The sequence below is a fragment of the Pseudophryne corroboree genome, chromosome 2, assembly GCF_028390025.1.
Source record: "Pseudophryne corroboree isolate aPseCor3 chromosome 2, aPseCor3.hap2, whole genome shotgun sequence".
Lineage (NCBI taxonomy): Eukaryota > Metazoa > Chordata > Amphibia > Anura > Myobatrachidae > Pseudophryne > Pseudophryne corroboree.
Genome location: NC_086445.1, coordinates 1,045,721,993 through 1,045,737,411, shown reverse-complemented (window position 1 = coordinate 1,045,737,411; position 15,419 = coordinate 1,045,721,993). Strand labels below are relative to the sequence as shown.

General features: G+C 49.4%; 1 protein-coding gene across 1 annotated transcript in view; it reads left to right on the top strand.

Annotated features, from left to right (window-relative positions):
• The window catches only part of PLA1A (phospholipase A1 member A), a 95,397-nt gene that overhangs the window by 22,185 nt on the left and 57,793 nt on the right, over positions 1-15,419 (top strand). The window lies entirely within an intron of this gene.

Below are 15,419 nucleotides of genomic sequence, written 5' to 3'. Positions count from 1 at the left end.
GGACGTCCCCTCACTCACATGACGCATGTAATAGGGACAGTCCGGGCGTCCCCTCACTCACACAACACATATAATAGGGAAGTCTGCACGTCCCCTCACTTACATGACGCATGTACTAGGGACAGTCCGGGCGTCCCCTCACTCACATGACGCATGTAATAGAGACAGTCCGGGCGTCCCCTCACTCACATGATGCATGTAATAGGGACAGTCCAGGCGTCCCCTCACTCACATGACGCATGTAATAGGGACAGTCCAAATGTCCCCTCACTCACATGACGCATGTAATAGGGACAGTCCGGTCGTCCACTCACTCAAATGATGCATGTAATAGACACAGTCCGGGCGTCCGCTCACTCACATGACGCATGTAATAGGGACAGTCTGGTCGTCCCCCTCACTCACATGACGCATGTAATAGGGACAGTCCAGGTGTCCCCTCACTCACATTACGCATATAATAGGGACAGTTCGGTCGTGCCCCTCACTCACATGACGCATGTAATAGGGACAGTCTGGTCGTCCCCCTCAGTCACATGACGCATGTAAAAGGGACAATCCGGGCGTCCCCTCACTCACATGACGCATGTAATAGGGACAGTCCGGGCGTCCCATCAATCACATGACGCATGTAATAGAGATAATCCTGGCGTCCTCTCACTCACATGACGCATGTAACAGGGACAGTCCGGGCGTGATGCATGAAAAAGGGATAGTCCGCTTGTCACCTCACTCACGTTACGCATGTAATAGGAACAGACCGAGTGTCCCCTCACTCACATGACGCATCTAATAGGGACAGTCCGCGTGTCCTCTCACTCACATGATGCATGTAATAGGGACAGTCCGGGCGTCCCCTCACTCACATGACGCATGTAATAGGGACAGTCCGGGTGTCCCCTCGCTTACATGACGCATGTAATAGGGACAGTCCGGACGTCCCCTCACTCACATGACGCATGTAATAGGGACAGTCCGGGCGTCCCCTCACTCACACAACACATATAATAGGGAATGACAACAAATGTGGACCACCTTGCGCACCCTCTTGGTAACCGAGATAAATAACGGGGTTAACAGGTATAAAAATTATAAAAAATTATATCAAAATATCCGCAATGTTCCACTCTCCCCTTTGTTTACTGGGGTATTATAGTAATATAGTCCAAATGTAATTCCAACGAGTGGATTCCAACTTCAAATGGCCAAATTCTTGTTCTTTTAGTCTCGCCTTTCTCCAAATGGGCAACCAATTTCGTGTGGACCCCAAAAACAGAAAAAAATGGAAAATATAGTGTAATATTGCTTTTATTCAAGAAATTTAAAATATATGTGAAATTTGATATTTCCCACAAATGGTTTAAAATAAACTTAAATGCATATACAGCAATCCACCAAAGACTGGGTTAAAATGCGTACCGGATTTCGTGGGGTGTCATGAAATGTCCACCCTAAATAGGGTGGACCAAGGATTCCCCTCGCTCTTTCCGGGTGTTGTATCAATCTCAGGATCTGCAGTATCCAGGTGTCCCCTCACTCACATGACGCATATAATAGGGACAGTTCGGTCGTCCCCCTCACTCACATGACGCATGTAATACGGACAGTCTGGTCGTCCCCCTCACTCACATGACGCATGTAAAAGGGACAATCCGGGCGTCCCCTCACTCACATGACGCATGCAGTGCTTAAAGTGGTCCTAGAGAGGTGGTGGAACTCACCCCCCTTCCCACGGTGGCAATTCAACAAAGGTATTGCGCTCGTCGTAGGCGCGCGCCGCAAAAGGGGGCGTGGTCTCAAAAAAGGGGCGTGTTACACAATAGTAATAACGCCCACAGTAGTAGCACCCCATAATACACATAATGCCTACAGCAGTAGCGCCTCTTATACAATGCCCACAGTGGTAGCGCCCCTTATATAGAGCCCATAGTAGTGGTGCCCCTTATGCAATGCTCGCAATAGCAGTGCCCCTTATGACCCCAGGATTGATGCCCCTTATGAAGTGCCACCTTTACAATGCCCTCATTAGTAGTGCCCCCAGTAGTAATGCCCTTAATGGTAATGCCCCCAGTCGTTTAGCCCCTGTAGTTATGCCCCCTTGTAGTTTAGCCCCCAGTAGTAATGCCTCCAAGTAGTAATGCCCCCAGTAGTTTAACCCCTGTAGTTACGCCCCCAGTAGTAATGCCACTGTAGTTATGCCCCCAGTAGTAATGCCCTCCTGTAGTTTGCCCCCTGTAGTTTGCACCCAGTAGTAATGTCTCCCAGTAGTAATGCCCCCAGTAGTAATGCCCCCAGTAGATGCCCCTCTGTAGTTTGCCCCCCAGTAGTAATGCCCCCCCAGTAGTAATACCCTCCTGTAGTAATGTCCCCCAGTAGTAATGCCCCCCAGTAGTAATGTCCCCCAGTAAATGCCCCCCAGTAGATTCCCCTCAGTAGTAATGCCCTCCTGTAGTTTGCCCCCTTGTAGTAATGTCCCCCAGTAGTACTGCCCCTCAGTAGTCTGTTCCCCAGTAGTAATGCCCTTCTGTAGTAATGTCCCCAGTAGTAATGCCCCCCAGTAAATGCCCCCCAGTAGATGCCCCTCAGTAGCTTGCCCCCCAGTAGTAATGCCCTCCTGTAGTTTGCCCCCTTGTAGTAATGTCCCCCAGTAGTACTGCCCCTCAGTAGTCTGTCCCCCAGTAGTAATGCCCTTCTGTAGTTTGCCCCCTGTAGTTTGCTCCCAGTAGTAATGTCCCCCAGTAAATGCCCCCCTGTAGTAATTACCCCAGTAGATGCCCCTCTGTAGTTTGCCCACCAGTAGTAATGCCCCCCCAGTAGTAATACCCTCCTGTAGTAATGTCCCCCAGTAGTAATGCCCCCCAGTAGTAATGTCCCCCATTAAATGCCCCCCAGTAGATGCCCCTCAGTAGTAATGCCCTCCTGTAGTTTGCCCCCTTGTAGTAATGTCCCCCAGTAGTACTGCCCCTCAGTAGTCTGTCCCCCAGTAGTAATGCCCTTCTGTAGTTTGCCCCCTGTAGTTTGCTCCCAGTAGTAATGTCCCCCAGTAAATGCCCCCCAGTAGTAATGACCCCAGTAGATGCCCCTCAGTAGTTTGCCCCCCCAGTAATAATGCCCCCGTAGTAATGACCTCTCAGTAGTTTTCCCCCCAGCTGCTACACAAATAAAAAAAATAAAAAAACACAGCACACACCATACTTACCAAGCCCCGCTCCGTGTCCGACCGTTGCAGTCCTCTCGTCGCCCGCTCCTCTGCACTATGAGAGAGACGTCATGACGTCTCTCCCATAGCGCGCACTGACTGAGCCGGAAGGCGGAGCTCAGTACTGAGCTCCTGCCTCCGGCTGCCGCTGTGCGGGAAGACGGGCGCCGCGGGCGCCCGTCATCTCCCTGCAGCGACGGGGGACACATCGTCGGGTTAGGTGAGTCAGAGGAGGCGGAACTGCGTTCCGTCTCCAAGTGGAATTGACGGAACGCAGTTCCGCCCCGTTCCGGCTCACTTTAACCCCTGGACGCATGTAATAGGGACAGTCCGGGCGTCCCCTCAATCACATGACGCATGTAATAGAGATAATACTGGCGTCCTCTCACTCACATGACGCATGTAACAGGGACAGTCCGGGCGTGATGCATGAAAAAGGGATAGTCCGCTTGTCACCTCACTCACGTTACGCATGTAATAGGAACAGACCGGGTGTCCCCTCACTCACATGACGCATGTAATAGGGACAGTCCGCGTGTCCCCTCACTCACATGATGCATGTAATAGGGACAGTCCGGGCGTCCCCTCACTCACATGACGCATGTAATAGGGACAGTCCGGGTGTCCCCTCGCTTACATGACGCATGTAATAGGGACAGTCCGGACGTCCCCTCACTCACATGACGCATGTAATAGGGACAGTCCGGGCGTCCCCTCACTCACATTACACATGTAACATGACGCATATAATAGGGACAGTTCGGTCGTCCTCCTCACTCACATGACGCATGTAATAGGGACAGTCTGGTCGTCCCCCTCACTCACATGACGTATGTAAAAGGGACAGTCCGGGCGTCCCCTCACTCACATGACGCATCTAATAGGCACAGTCCGGGCGTCCCCTCACTCACATGACGCATGTAATAGGGACAGTCCAGGTGTCCCCTCAATCACATGACGCATGTAATGGAGATAATCCGGGCGTCCTCTCACTCACATGACACATGTAACAGGTACAGTCCGGGCGTCCCCTCACTCACATGACACATGTAATAGGGACAGTCCGGGTGTCCCCTCACTCACATGATGCATGAAATAGGGATAGTCCGCTTGTCACCTCACTCACGTTACGCATATAATAGGGACAGACCGTGTGTCCCCTCACTCACATGACGCATGTAATAGGAACAGTCCGCGTGTCCCCTCACTCACATGATGCATGTAATAGGGACAGTCCGGGCGTCCCCTCACTCACATGACGCATGTAATAGAGACAGTCCGGGCGTCCCCTCACTCACATGATGCATGTAATAGGGACAGTCCAGGCGTCCCCTCACTCACATGACGCATGTAATAGGGACAGTCCAAATGTCCCCTCACTCACATGACGCATGTAATAGGGACAGTCCGGTCGTCCACTCACTCACATGATGCATGTAATAGACACAGTCCGGGCGTCCCCTCACTCACATGACTCATGTAATAGGGACAGTCCGGTCGTCCCCTCACTCACATGATGCATGTAATAGAGACAATCTGGGCGTCCCCTCACTCACATGATGCATGTGATAGGAACAGTCCGGGTGTCCGCTCACATACATTACTCATGCAATAGGGACAGTCCGGGCTACCCCTCACTCACATGACGCATATAATAGGGACAGTTCGGTCGTCCCCCTCACTCACATGAAGCATGTAATAGGGACAGTCTGGTCGTCCCCCTCACTCACATGACGCATGTAAAAGGGACAGTCCGGGCGTCCCCTCACTCACATGACGCATGTAATAGGGACAGTCCGGGCGTCCCCTCACTCACATGACGCAAGTAATAGGGACAGTTCGGGTGTCCACTCACATACATTACTCATGCAATAGGGACAGTCCGGGCTACCCCTCACTCACATGACGCATATAATAGGGACAGTTCGGTCGTCCCCCCAACTCACATGACGCATGTAATAGGGACAGTCTGGTCGTCCCCCTCACTCACATGACGCATGTAATAGGGACAGTCCAGGTGTCCCCTCACTCACATGACGCATATAATAGGGACAGTTCGGTCATCCCCCTCACTCACATGATGCATGTAATAGGGACAGTCTGGTCGTCCCCCTCAGTCACATGACGCATGTAAAAGGGACAATCCGGGCGTCCCCTCACTCACATGACGCATGTAATAGGGACAGTCCGGGCGTCCCCTCAATCACATGACGCATGTAATAGAGATAATCCTGGCGTCCTCTCACTCACATGACGCATGTAACAGGGACAGTCCGGGCGTGATGCATGAAAAAGGGATAGTCCGCTTGTCACCTCACTCACGTTACGCATGTAATAGGAACAGACCGGGTGTCCCCTCACTCACATGACGCATGTAATAGGGACAGTCCGCGTGTCCCCTCACTCACATGATGCATGTAATAGGGACAGTCCGGGCGTCCCCTCACTCACATGACGCATGTAATAGGGACAGTCCGGGTGTCCCCTCGCTTACATGACGCATGTAATATGGACAGTCCAGGTGTCCCCTCAATCACATGACGCATGTAATGGAGATAATCCGGGCGTCCTCTCACTCACATGACGCATGTAACAGGGACAGTCCGGGCGTCCCCTCACTCACGACACATGTAATAGGGACAGTCCGGGTGTCCCCTCACTCACATGAGGCATGAAATAGGGATAGTCCGCTTGTCACCTCACTCACGTTACGCATATAATAGGGACAGACCGTGTGTCCCCTCACTCACATGACGCATGTAATAGGAACAGTCCGCGTGTCCCCTCACTCACATAATGCATGTAATAGGGACAGTCCGGGCGTCCCCTCACTCACATGATGCATGTAATAGGGACAGTCCGGGCGTCCCCTCACTCACATGATGCATGTAATAGGGACAGTCCGGGCGTCCCCTCACTCACATGACGCATGTAATAGGAACAGTACGCCTGTCCCCTCACTGACATGACGCATGTAATAGGAACAGTCCGCGTGTCCCCTCACTCACATGAAGCATGTAATAGAGACAGTCCGGCTGTCCCCTCACTCACATGACGCATGCAATAGGGACAGTCCGGGAGTACCCTCACTCACATGACGCATGTAATAGAGACAGTCCGGGTGTCCCCTCACTCACATAACGCATGTAATAGAGACAGTCCGGGTGTCCCCTCACTCACATGACGCATGTAATAGAGACAGTCCGGGTGTCCCCTCACTCACATGACGCATGTAATAGAGACAGTCCGGGTGTCCCCTTACTCACATGACGCATGTAATAGGGACAGACCGGGTGTCCCCTCACTCACATGACGCAGGTAATAGAGACAGTCCGGCTGTCCCCTCACTCACATGAAGCATGTAATAGGGACAGTGCGCGTGTCCACTCACTCACATGACGCATGTAATAGGGACAGTCCGCGTGTCACCTCACTCACACGACACATGTAATAGGGACAGTCCGGGTGTCCCCTCACTCACATGATGCATGTAATAGGGACAGTCCGGGTGTCCCCTCACTCACATGACGCATGTAATAAGGACAGTCCGGGCGTTCCCTCACTCACATGACGCACAGGGGCGGATCCAGAAGAAAATGAAAGGGGGGAACCATGATAGGGGAATGGTAATAGTTATATTTACATGCACCTAAGGCACGCGTGCTCCTAGATAAGGGGTGTGGTATCACAGGGGGCATGGCCTCACAGAATACGCCATCAGGTAATGATTGGCTGTTGGAGCGCATCCTGGTTTATTGCCAATGTTTCACCCTGATGAAAAGGCTAATTGGGCCTTGAAATGTTGGTCACCTGTTCCATTAGGTATGGGAGCCTGGAAGGCACCCCAGCACAATATAATTATTATAGTGTTTAGTTGGTGGTGGCAGGCAAGGGTGTTGATAATGCGGATTATCTTACAGGAATGAAAGCTATACCTTATACACACTAGAATACACTTTATCATGGAGCCGCTGCGGCCGCTAAACTTAGTATACACGCTATGTACTTTATACACTGTTTGCGTACGGAGTCCCGTATCACTGTACGGACTTTGCATACAAACGCCGCGCTGGGGGTACAAAGTACACACAGCGCGCACACACCCAGAGATACACTTTAAACCTTTACAGTAATGCAATGCAATGATAATACGCTTTAAACCTTAGCAGGGCAATGAAGACACGACACCAGATTGTGATTAAACCGCTGGGTTCCGAAACCACAGCGGATTATTGCTGAAAGGGGGTTACAATACAAATAATACAATACAATATAACAGAGTAAATGGCTACATTCAATGGTACATACGTGAGTAGATTCGCTTGCGCTTCCCGGCCCGGTCCTCGGTCATCTAATAGATAACTTTGTGAGTCTTGTGTCTGACCAGGCCTGCAACAGGCTCTCTTTATACACTTCTTCCAAAAAGCAATACAATAGATACTGTAATCCCTTTGTCCATTGGACACAGGGGTGCACATTTATAGTACAGGAGAGGTCATAGGTCGGTTTGAATAGGTGGGCGATGTCTGATCCAACTGCTCTTGTAGGTGGTCTCCTCTGGATTCCCGCCGCATACATAATGTACAGTAAATACAGTTTATATCTATATTCTGCTCCTGCACATAACTATCCGCAGGAACATGCGATCTTCCTCAAACCAACGCCGGAATGTTACCCTTAAAATACCCTTCAGCTGGATACCAAACACCACCTTATAACCTTGTTCTGTTCCCTGCTATTCTGTAAAGGTGAATCCCTTTGTTCTGAATCATTTAAACTGTTGTTACTTTCGGATGTGGTGCAGGGGGACTATGTGTACATTGTGCACTATTTGGATTAAATATGTAATGTGTTTTGATAGCTCTCCATGCGTCCACAAACTCTACCGTAAATACCCATACCACGCGCTGATGCGCACGACCACGGGAGCGACCATACGCAAATTGCGAATATGTGCACGCACAGCAGAACAAGTACACGCGCAGAGGCCATCTGTGTGTAGTTTGTACGTGTGTACTGCAATATTTTTCGACTTTGACAGTGTATTTAGGGGTCCGAGCGCCCCTGGCAAAGTAAAGGACTGGTGCCCCCCCCCCCCCCCCCCATATTTGAAAAAGGGAAGGCACGTGTGCCAAAAAGGGGCGTGGCCACTCAATAGTACCCCAATTCAAATTACACCACAGTAGTGTGCCTTAGTCACATGACACAGCACAGTAAGGTACAGTTCATTATTCACGTTATGCTACACAGTAGTGACCAAAAAGAAAATGAGATCCTTATTGCGCTTATAATAAGTAGCAGCCCTCAGTCCCACAAAAAACCTTCACCGTGGTTTTAACAAAGAACATAAACCAAGAAATAGTGAAGCCAAGTGGCGCAACTTATCACATCCAGTAATATACGTTGGAATGAGCTTACACAATGGGGGTCATTCCGAGTTGTTCTCTCGTTGCCGATTTTCGCAACGGAGCGATTAAGGCAAAAATGCGCATGCGCATGGTACGCAGTGCGCATGCGCTAAGTATTTTAGCACAAAACTTAGTAGATTTACTCACGTCCGAACGAAGAATTTCCATCGTTGAAGTGATCGTAGTGCGATTGACAGGAAGTGGGTGTTTCTGGGCGGAAACTGACCGTTTTCTGGGAGTGTGCGGAAAAACGCAGGCGTGCCAGGATAAAACGCAGGAGTGTCTGGAGAAACGGGGGAGTGGCTGGCCGAACGCAGGGCGTGTTTGTGATGTCAAACCAGGAACAAAATGGGCTGAGCTGATCGCAGTGTAGGAGTAGGTCTGGAGCTACTCAGAAACTGCTAAGAAATTTCTATTCGCAATTCTGCTAAGCTAAGATACACTCCCAGAGGGCGGCGGCTTAGCGTGTGCAATGCTGCTAAAAGCAGCTAGCGAGCGAACAACTCGGAATGAGGGCCAATAATGGCGTACCAGAAAAATCCAAACTTCAAATAGATAGCAGTACACTTTCCATTCAATAATGGATACTAAAGAAATAAAGGAAAAACACAGAACATAGGCCCTCATTCCGAGTTGTTCACTCGCAAGCTGCTTTTAGCAGCATTGCACACTCTAAGCCGCCGCCTACTGGGAGTGAATCTTAGCTTTACAAAATTGCGAACGAAAGATTCTCAAAATTGCGATTACACCTCTCTTAGCAGTTTCTGAGTAGCTTCAAACTTACTCGGCATCTGCGATCAGTTCAATGCTTGTCGTTCCTGGTTTGACGTCACAAACACACCCAGCGTTCGTCCAGACACTCCTCCGTTTCTTCAGCCACTCCCGCGTTTTTCCCAGAAACGGTAGCGTTTTTTCGCACACACCCATAAAACGGCCTGTTTCCGCCCAGAAACATCCACTTCCTGTCAATCACATTACGATCACCAGAACGAAGAAAAAACCGTGAGTAAAATTCCTAACTGCATAGCAAATTTACTTGGCGCAGTCGCACTGCGGACATTGCGCATGCGCATTCGCGACTAATCGCTCCGTTGCGAAAAAAAATAACGAGCGAACAACTCGGAATGACCCCCATAGTGCAATCCTATTTGATGAAAAAGTGTGTCTTTATTATTTACTGGTCCCACTCACATAGCGAAGCTGATAAATTTGCATGTAGAAATCAGAATTCTGTATATGGCTGGTTCCACTTCATAAATATGTTAAAAATATATTCTTCATTGGACACAAGAGTCCCGGTTACTAAAGGTGTTCCCACAGTGTTAGGCACGTCCTCCGGATACTCAGTCAATGCGGCACACACGGTCCCCAGCTTAAGCGCTTCCGGTTCAAATATCCTTCTTCAGAAGCGTGAGGGACAAGTGCGCTAGCAACTTTAAATAATACCCTAATTACAGGATAGGAGACAGCTGTGGCTGGATATGTCACTGACATTCTCCCGGCGAACGGGTCCGCGTCACAGGAAATTACGTTTGCATTTCATTTCTATTCCCGGAAGACGCGTCACCGGAAGTGACGTTTGCGTGTCACGACTAGCGTGATGTGCGTTCCATTCCTCAATGTTTACATTCCACAGCACATTAGAAGTCCGCATCTCAAAAATAAGAGTCCATGGGTTACCCAGACATGAAAAAAACATATAAAAATTATAAAAAATATATAAGTAATGTCTTAATAGATATAGAAAATAAAGACAATTAATATTCACTAGGACAAAAAAGGAAGTAAAAACAATTAATGTTCACTAAGACAAGAGGAGAGATAAAAAGCCTTATTTAAAAACTATAAAAACCATTTCAATTCAAAGTCACTATTGAGACCCAAAGGTACTAGAGTCTTTAATTTGTAGATCCATTTCATCTCGGTTTTAGACAATACAACATCAATTTCTTTATTACGTGGAGTTGGACTAATTGTTTGAATACCCCAAAAAGATTTAAAGTGACAGGGTTTGCATGCATGCATGTTTTACTTTAAAGTGCTTGGAGACTGTATGAGTGTCTAAAGCTTTTTTAACATTATAAATATGATCAGATAATCTGGTTTTAAGATTCCTACCAGTCTTTCCGACATATATTAGACCACAGTCACACTCTAGTGTATAGATGACGTTTCTTGAATTGCACGTAATAAAATCCCTTATTGGGTAAGTAGTACCCCTTACTGTCAAATCGTTTATTTTGCTTGCACCCTTTGTGCATTTGCACATAGCACAGAGGCCGCACCTATAAGACCCTTAGCTTCTAATACTGCTTCTCTTAGGGGCCTCAATTGAACTATGGGGGTCATTCCGAATTGTTCGCTCACAAGCTGCTTTTAGCAGCTTTGCACACGCTAAGCCGCCGCCTACTGGGAGTGAATCTTAGCTTATCAAAATTGCAAACGAAAGATTCGCAATATTGCGAAAAGACTTCTCTGTGCAGTTTCTGAGTAGCTCGAGACTTACTCTGCCAGTGCGATCAGTTCAGTGCTTGTCGTTCCTGGTTTGACTTCACAAACACACCCAGCGTTCGCCCAGACACTCCTCCGTTTCTCCAGCCACTCCCGCGTTTTTTACAGAAACGGTAGCGTTTTTTCACACACTCCCATAAAACGGCCAGTGTCCGCCCAGAAACACCCACTTCCTGTCAATCACATTACGATCACCAGAACGAAGAAAAAACCTTGTAATGCCGTGAGTAAAATTCCTACCTGCATAGCAATTTTACTTGGCGCAGTCGCACTGCGGACATTGCGCATGCGCATTAGCGACTAATCGCTCCGTTGCGAGAGAAAAATAACGAGCGAACAACTCGGAATGACCCCCTATGTACTAAATTGTCTTTAATAGATTTGGATCTTCTATAAATAAAACCAGGCCTAGCTGGTAATAGTGGACCTAAAACAGGATCTTTAATAAGCACCATCCAGTGTTTCTTCATAATAAATTCAATTTCTCTATATTGGGAATTGAAATAAAAGACCACTGGGAGGCATTCTCTTTAGGCTTCTTTCGATTGGTACCTTGTATTAGATCTTTCCTATTAATTACTTTTGTTTTCTCCTGAGGTTTTATTAATGCCTCCATAGTATACCCTTTCTCAACAAAGCAATCACGTAATTCTCTCGTTTGTACTTCACAAATACTTGGGTCAATGCAATTACGTTTAACTCTTAAAAATTGGCTATATGGTATCCCATCTAGCCAATGTTGGTGATGTTGGCTAGCCCTTTCAATAAAACTGTTTCAATCAGTGGGTTTACGGTATAATTTTGTATTAAGCAAACCATATTCTATATAAATATATAAATCTCAATACATTATTTCATCTTGGCTCACAGTAGTGTTTAACTTGATATTAAATTGATTATTATTAAGAGTTTCGATAAAAAGATCCAACTCCTTTAAATCCTTGTTCCATACGAACAATAAATCATCATCATTTTAATCATTTTAATTCCCAATATAGAGAAATCGAATGTATTTATTATAATGTGTGTGGTGGGGGCACAGGCTGGTATAATGTGCATGGTTGGGGGCACAGGCTGGTATAATGTGCGTGGTGGGGTGTACAGGCTGGTATAATGTGTGTGGTGGGGGCACAGGCTGGTATAATGTGCGTCGTGGGAGACACAGGCTGGTATAATGTGCGTGGTGGGGGGCACAGGCTGGTATAATGTGTGTGGTGGGGGGCACAGGCTGGTATAAGGTGCGTGGTGGGGGGCACAGGCTGGTATAATGTGCGTGGTGGGGGACACAGGCTGGTATAATGTGCGTGGTGGGGGCACAGGCTGGTATAATGTGCATGCATAGTGGGGGGTACAGGCTGGTATAATGTGCGTGGTGGGGGGCACAGGCTAGTATAATGTGCGTGGTGGAGTACAGGCTGGTATAATGTGCGTGGTGGGGGGCACAGGCTGGTATAATGTGCGTGGTGGGGGGCACAGACTGGTATAATGTGCGTGGTGGGGCACAGGCTGGTATAATGTGCGTGGTGGGGGCACAGGCTGGTATAATGTGCATGGTGGAGTACAGGCTGGTATAATGTGCGTGGTGGGGGGCACAGGCTAGTATAATGTGCGTGGTGGAGTACAGGCTGGTATAATGTGCGTGGTGGGGGGCACAGGCTGGTATAATGTGCGTGGTGGGGCACAGGCTGGTATAATGTGCGTGGTGGGGGCACAGGCTGGTATAATGTGCTTGGTGGAGTACAGGCTGGTATAATGTGCGTGGTGGGGGGCACAGGCTAGTATAATGTGCGTGGTGGAGTACAGGCTGGTATAATGTGCGTGGTGGGGGGCACAGGCTGGTATAATGTGCGTGGTGGGGGGCACAGGCTGGTATAATATGCGTGGTGGGGCACAGGCTAGTATAATGTGCATGGTGGGGCACAGGCTGGTATAATGTGTGTGGTGGGGGCACAGGCTGGTATAATGTGTGTGGTGGGGGCACAGGCTGGTATAATGTGTGTGATGGGGTACAGGCTGGTATAATGTGTGTGATGGGCCACAGTCTGGTATAATGTGTGTGGTGGGGGGTACAGGCTGGTATAATGTGTGTGATGGGGCACAGGCTGGTATAATGTGTGTGATGGGGCACAGACTAGTATAATGTGCATGGTGGGGCACAGGCTGGTATAATGTGTGTGGTGGGGGGCACAGGCTGGTATAATGTATGTGATGGGGCACAGGCCGGTATAATGTGTGTGATGGGGTACAGGCTGGTATAATGTGTGTGATGGGCCACAGTCTGGTATAATGTGTGTGGTGGGGGGTACAGGCTGGTATAATGTGTGTGATGGGGCACAGGCTGGTATAATGTGTGTGATGGGGCACAGACTAGTATAATGTGCATGGTGGGGCACAGGCTGGTATAATGTGTGTGGTGGGGGGCACAGGCTGGTATAATGTATGTGATGGGGCACAGGCTGGTATAATGTGTGTGATGGGGCACAGGCTGGTATAATGTGTGTGATGGGGCACAGGCCGGTATAATGTGTGTGATGGGGCACAGGCTGGCATAATGTGTGTGGTGGGGGGCACAGGCTGGTATAATGTGTGTGATGGGGCACAGGCTGGTATAATGTGTGTGATGGGGCACAGGCTGGTATAATGTGTGTGGTGGGGGCACAGGCCGGTATAATGTGTGTGATGGGGCACAGGCTGGTATAATGTGCGTGGTGGGGGCACAGGCTGGTATAATGTGTGTGATGGGGCACAGGCTGGTATAATGTGTGTGATGGGGCACAGGCTGGTATAATGTGTGTGATGGGGCACAGGCCGGTATAATGTGTGTGATGGGGCACAGGCTGGTATAATGTGCGTGGTGGGGGCACAGGCTGGTATAATGTGTGTGATGGGGCACAGGCTGGTATAATGTGTGTGATGGGGCACAGGCTGGTATAATGTGCGTGGTGGGGGGCACAGGCTGGTATAATGTGTGTGATGGGGCACAGGCTGGTATAATGTGTGTGATGGGGCACAGGCCGGTATAATGTGCGTGATGGGGCACAGGCTGGTATAATGTGCGTGGTGGGGGCACAGGCTGGTATAATGTGTGTGATGGGGCACAGGCTGGTATAATGTGTGTGATGGGGCACAGGCTGGTATAATGTGTGTGATGGGGCACAGGCTGGTATAATGTGTGTGATGGGACACAGGCCGGTATAATGTGTGTGATGGGGCACAGGCTGGTATAATGTGTGTGATGGGGCACAGGCCGGTATAATGTGTGTGATTGGGCACAGGCTGGTATAATGTGCGTGGTGGGGGGCACAGGCTGGTATAATGTGTGTGATGGGGCACAGGCTGGTATAATGTGTGTGATGGGGCACAGACTGGTATAATGTGCGTGTTGGGGGGCACAGGCTGGTATAATGTGCGTGGTGGGGGGCACAGGCTGGTATAATGTGCGTGGTGGGGGGCACAGGCTGGTATAATGTGTGTGATGGGGCACAGGCTGGTATAATGTGTGTGATGGGGCACAGGCTGGTATAATGTGCGTGGTGGGGGGCACAGTCTGGTATAATGTGCGTGGTGGGGGGCACAGGCTGGTATAATGTGTGTGATGGGGCACAGGCCGGTATAATGTGTGTGATGGGGCACAGGCTGGTATAATGTGTGTGATGGGGCACAGGCTGGTATAATGTGTGTGATGGGACACAGGCCGGTATAATGTGTGTGATGGGGCACAGCCTGGTATAATGTGTGTGATGGGGCACAGGCCGGTATAATGTGTGTGATTGGGCACAGGCTGGTATAATGTGCGTGGTGGGGGGCACAGGCTGGTATAATGTGTGTGATGGGGCACAGGCTGGTATAATGTGTGTGATGGGGCACAGACTGGTATAATGTGCGTGCTGGGGGGCACAGGCTGGTATAATGTGCGTGGTGGGGGGCACAGGCTGGTATAATGTGCGTGGTGGGGGGCACAGGCTGGTATAATGTGTGTGATGGGGCACAGGCTGGTATAATGTGTGTGATGGGGCACAGGCTGGTATAATGTGCGTGGTGGGGGGCACAGTCTGGTATAATGTGCGTGGTGGGGGGCACAGGCTGGTATAATGTGTGTGATGGGGCACAGGCCGGTATAATGTGTGTGATGGGGCACAGGCTGGTATAATGTGTGTGATGGGGCACAGGCTGGTATAATGTGTGTGATGGGGCACAGACTGGTATAATGTGTGTGATGGGGCACAGGCTGGTATAATGTGTGTGATGGGGCACAGGGTGGTATAATGTGCGTGGTGGGGGGCACAGTCTGGTATAATGGG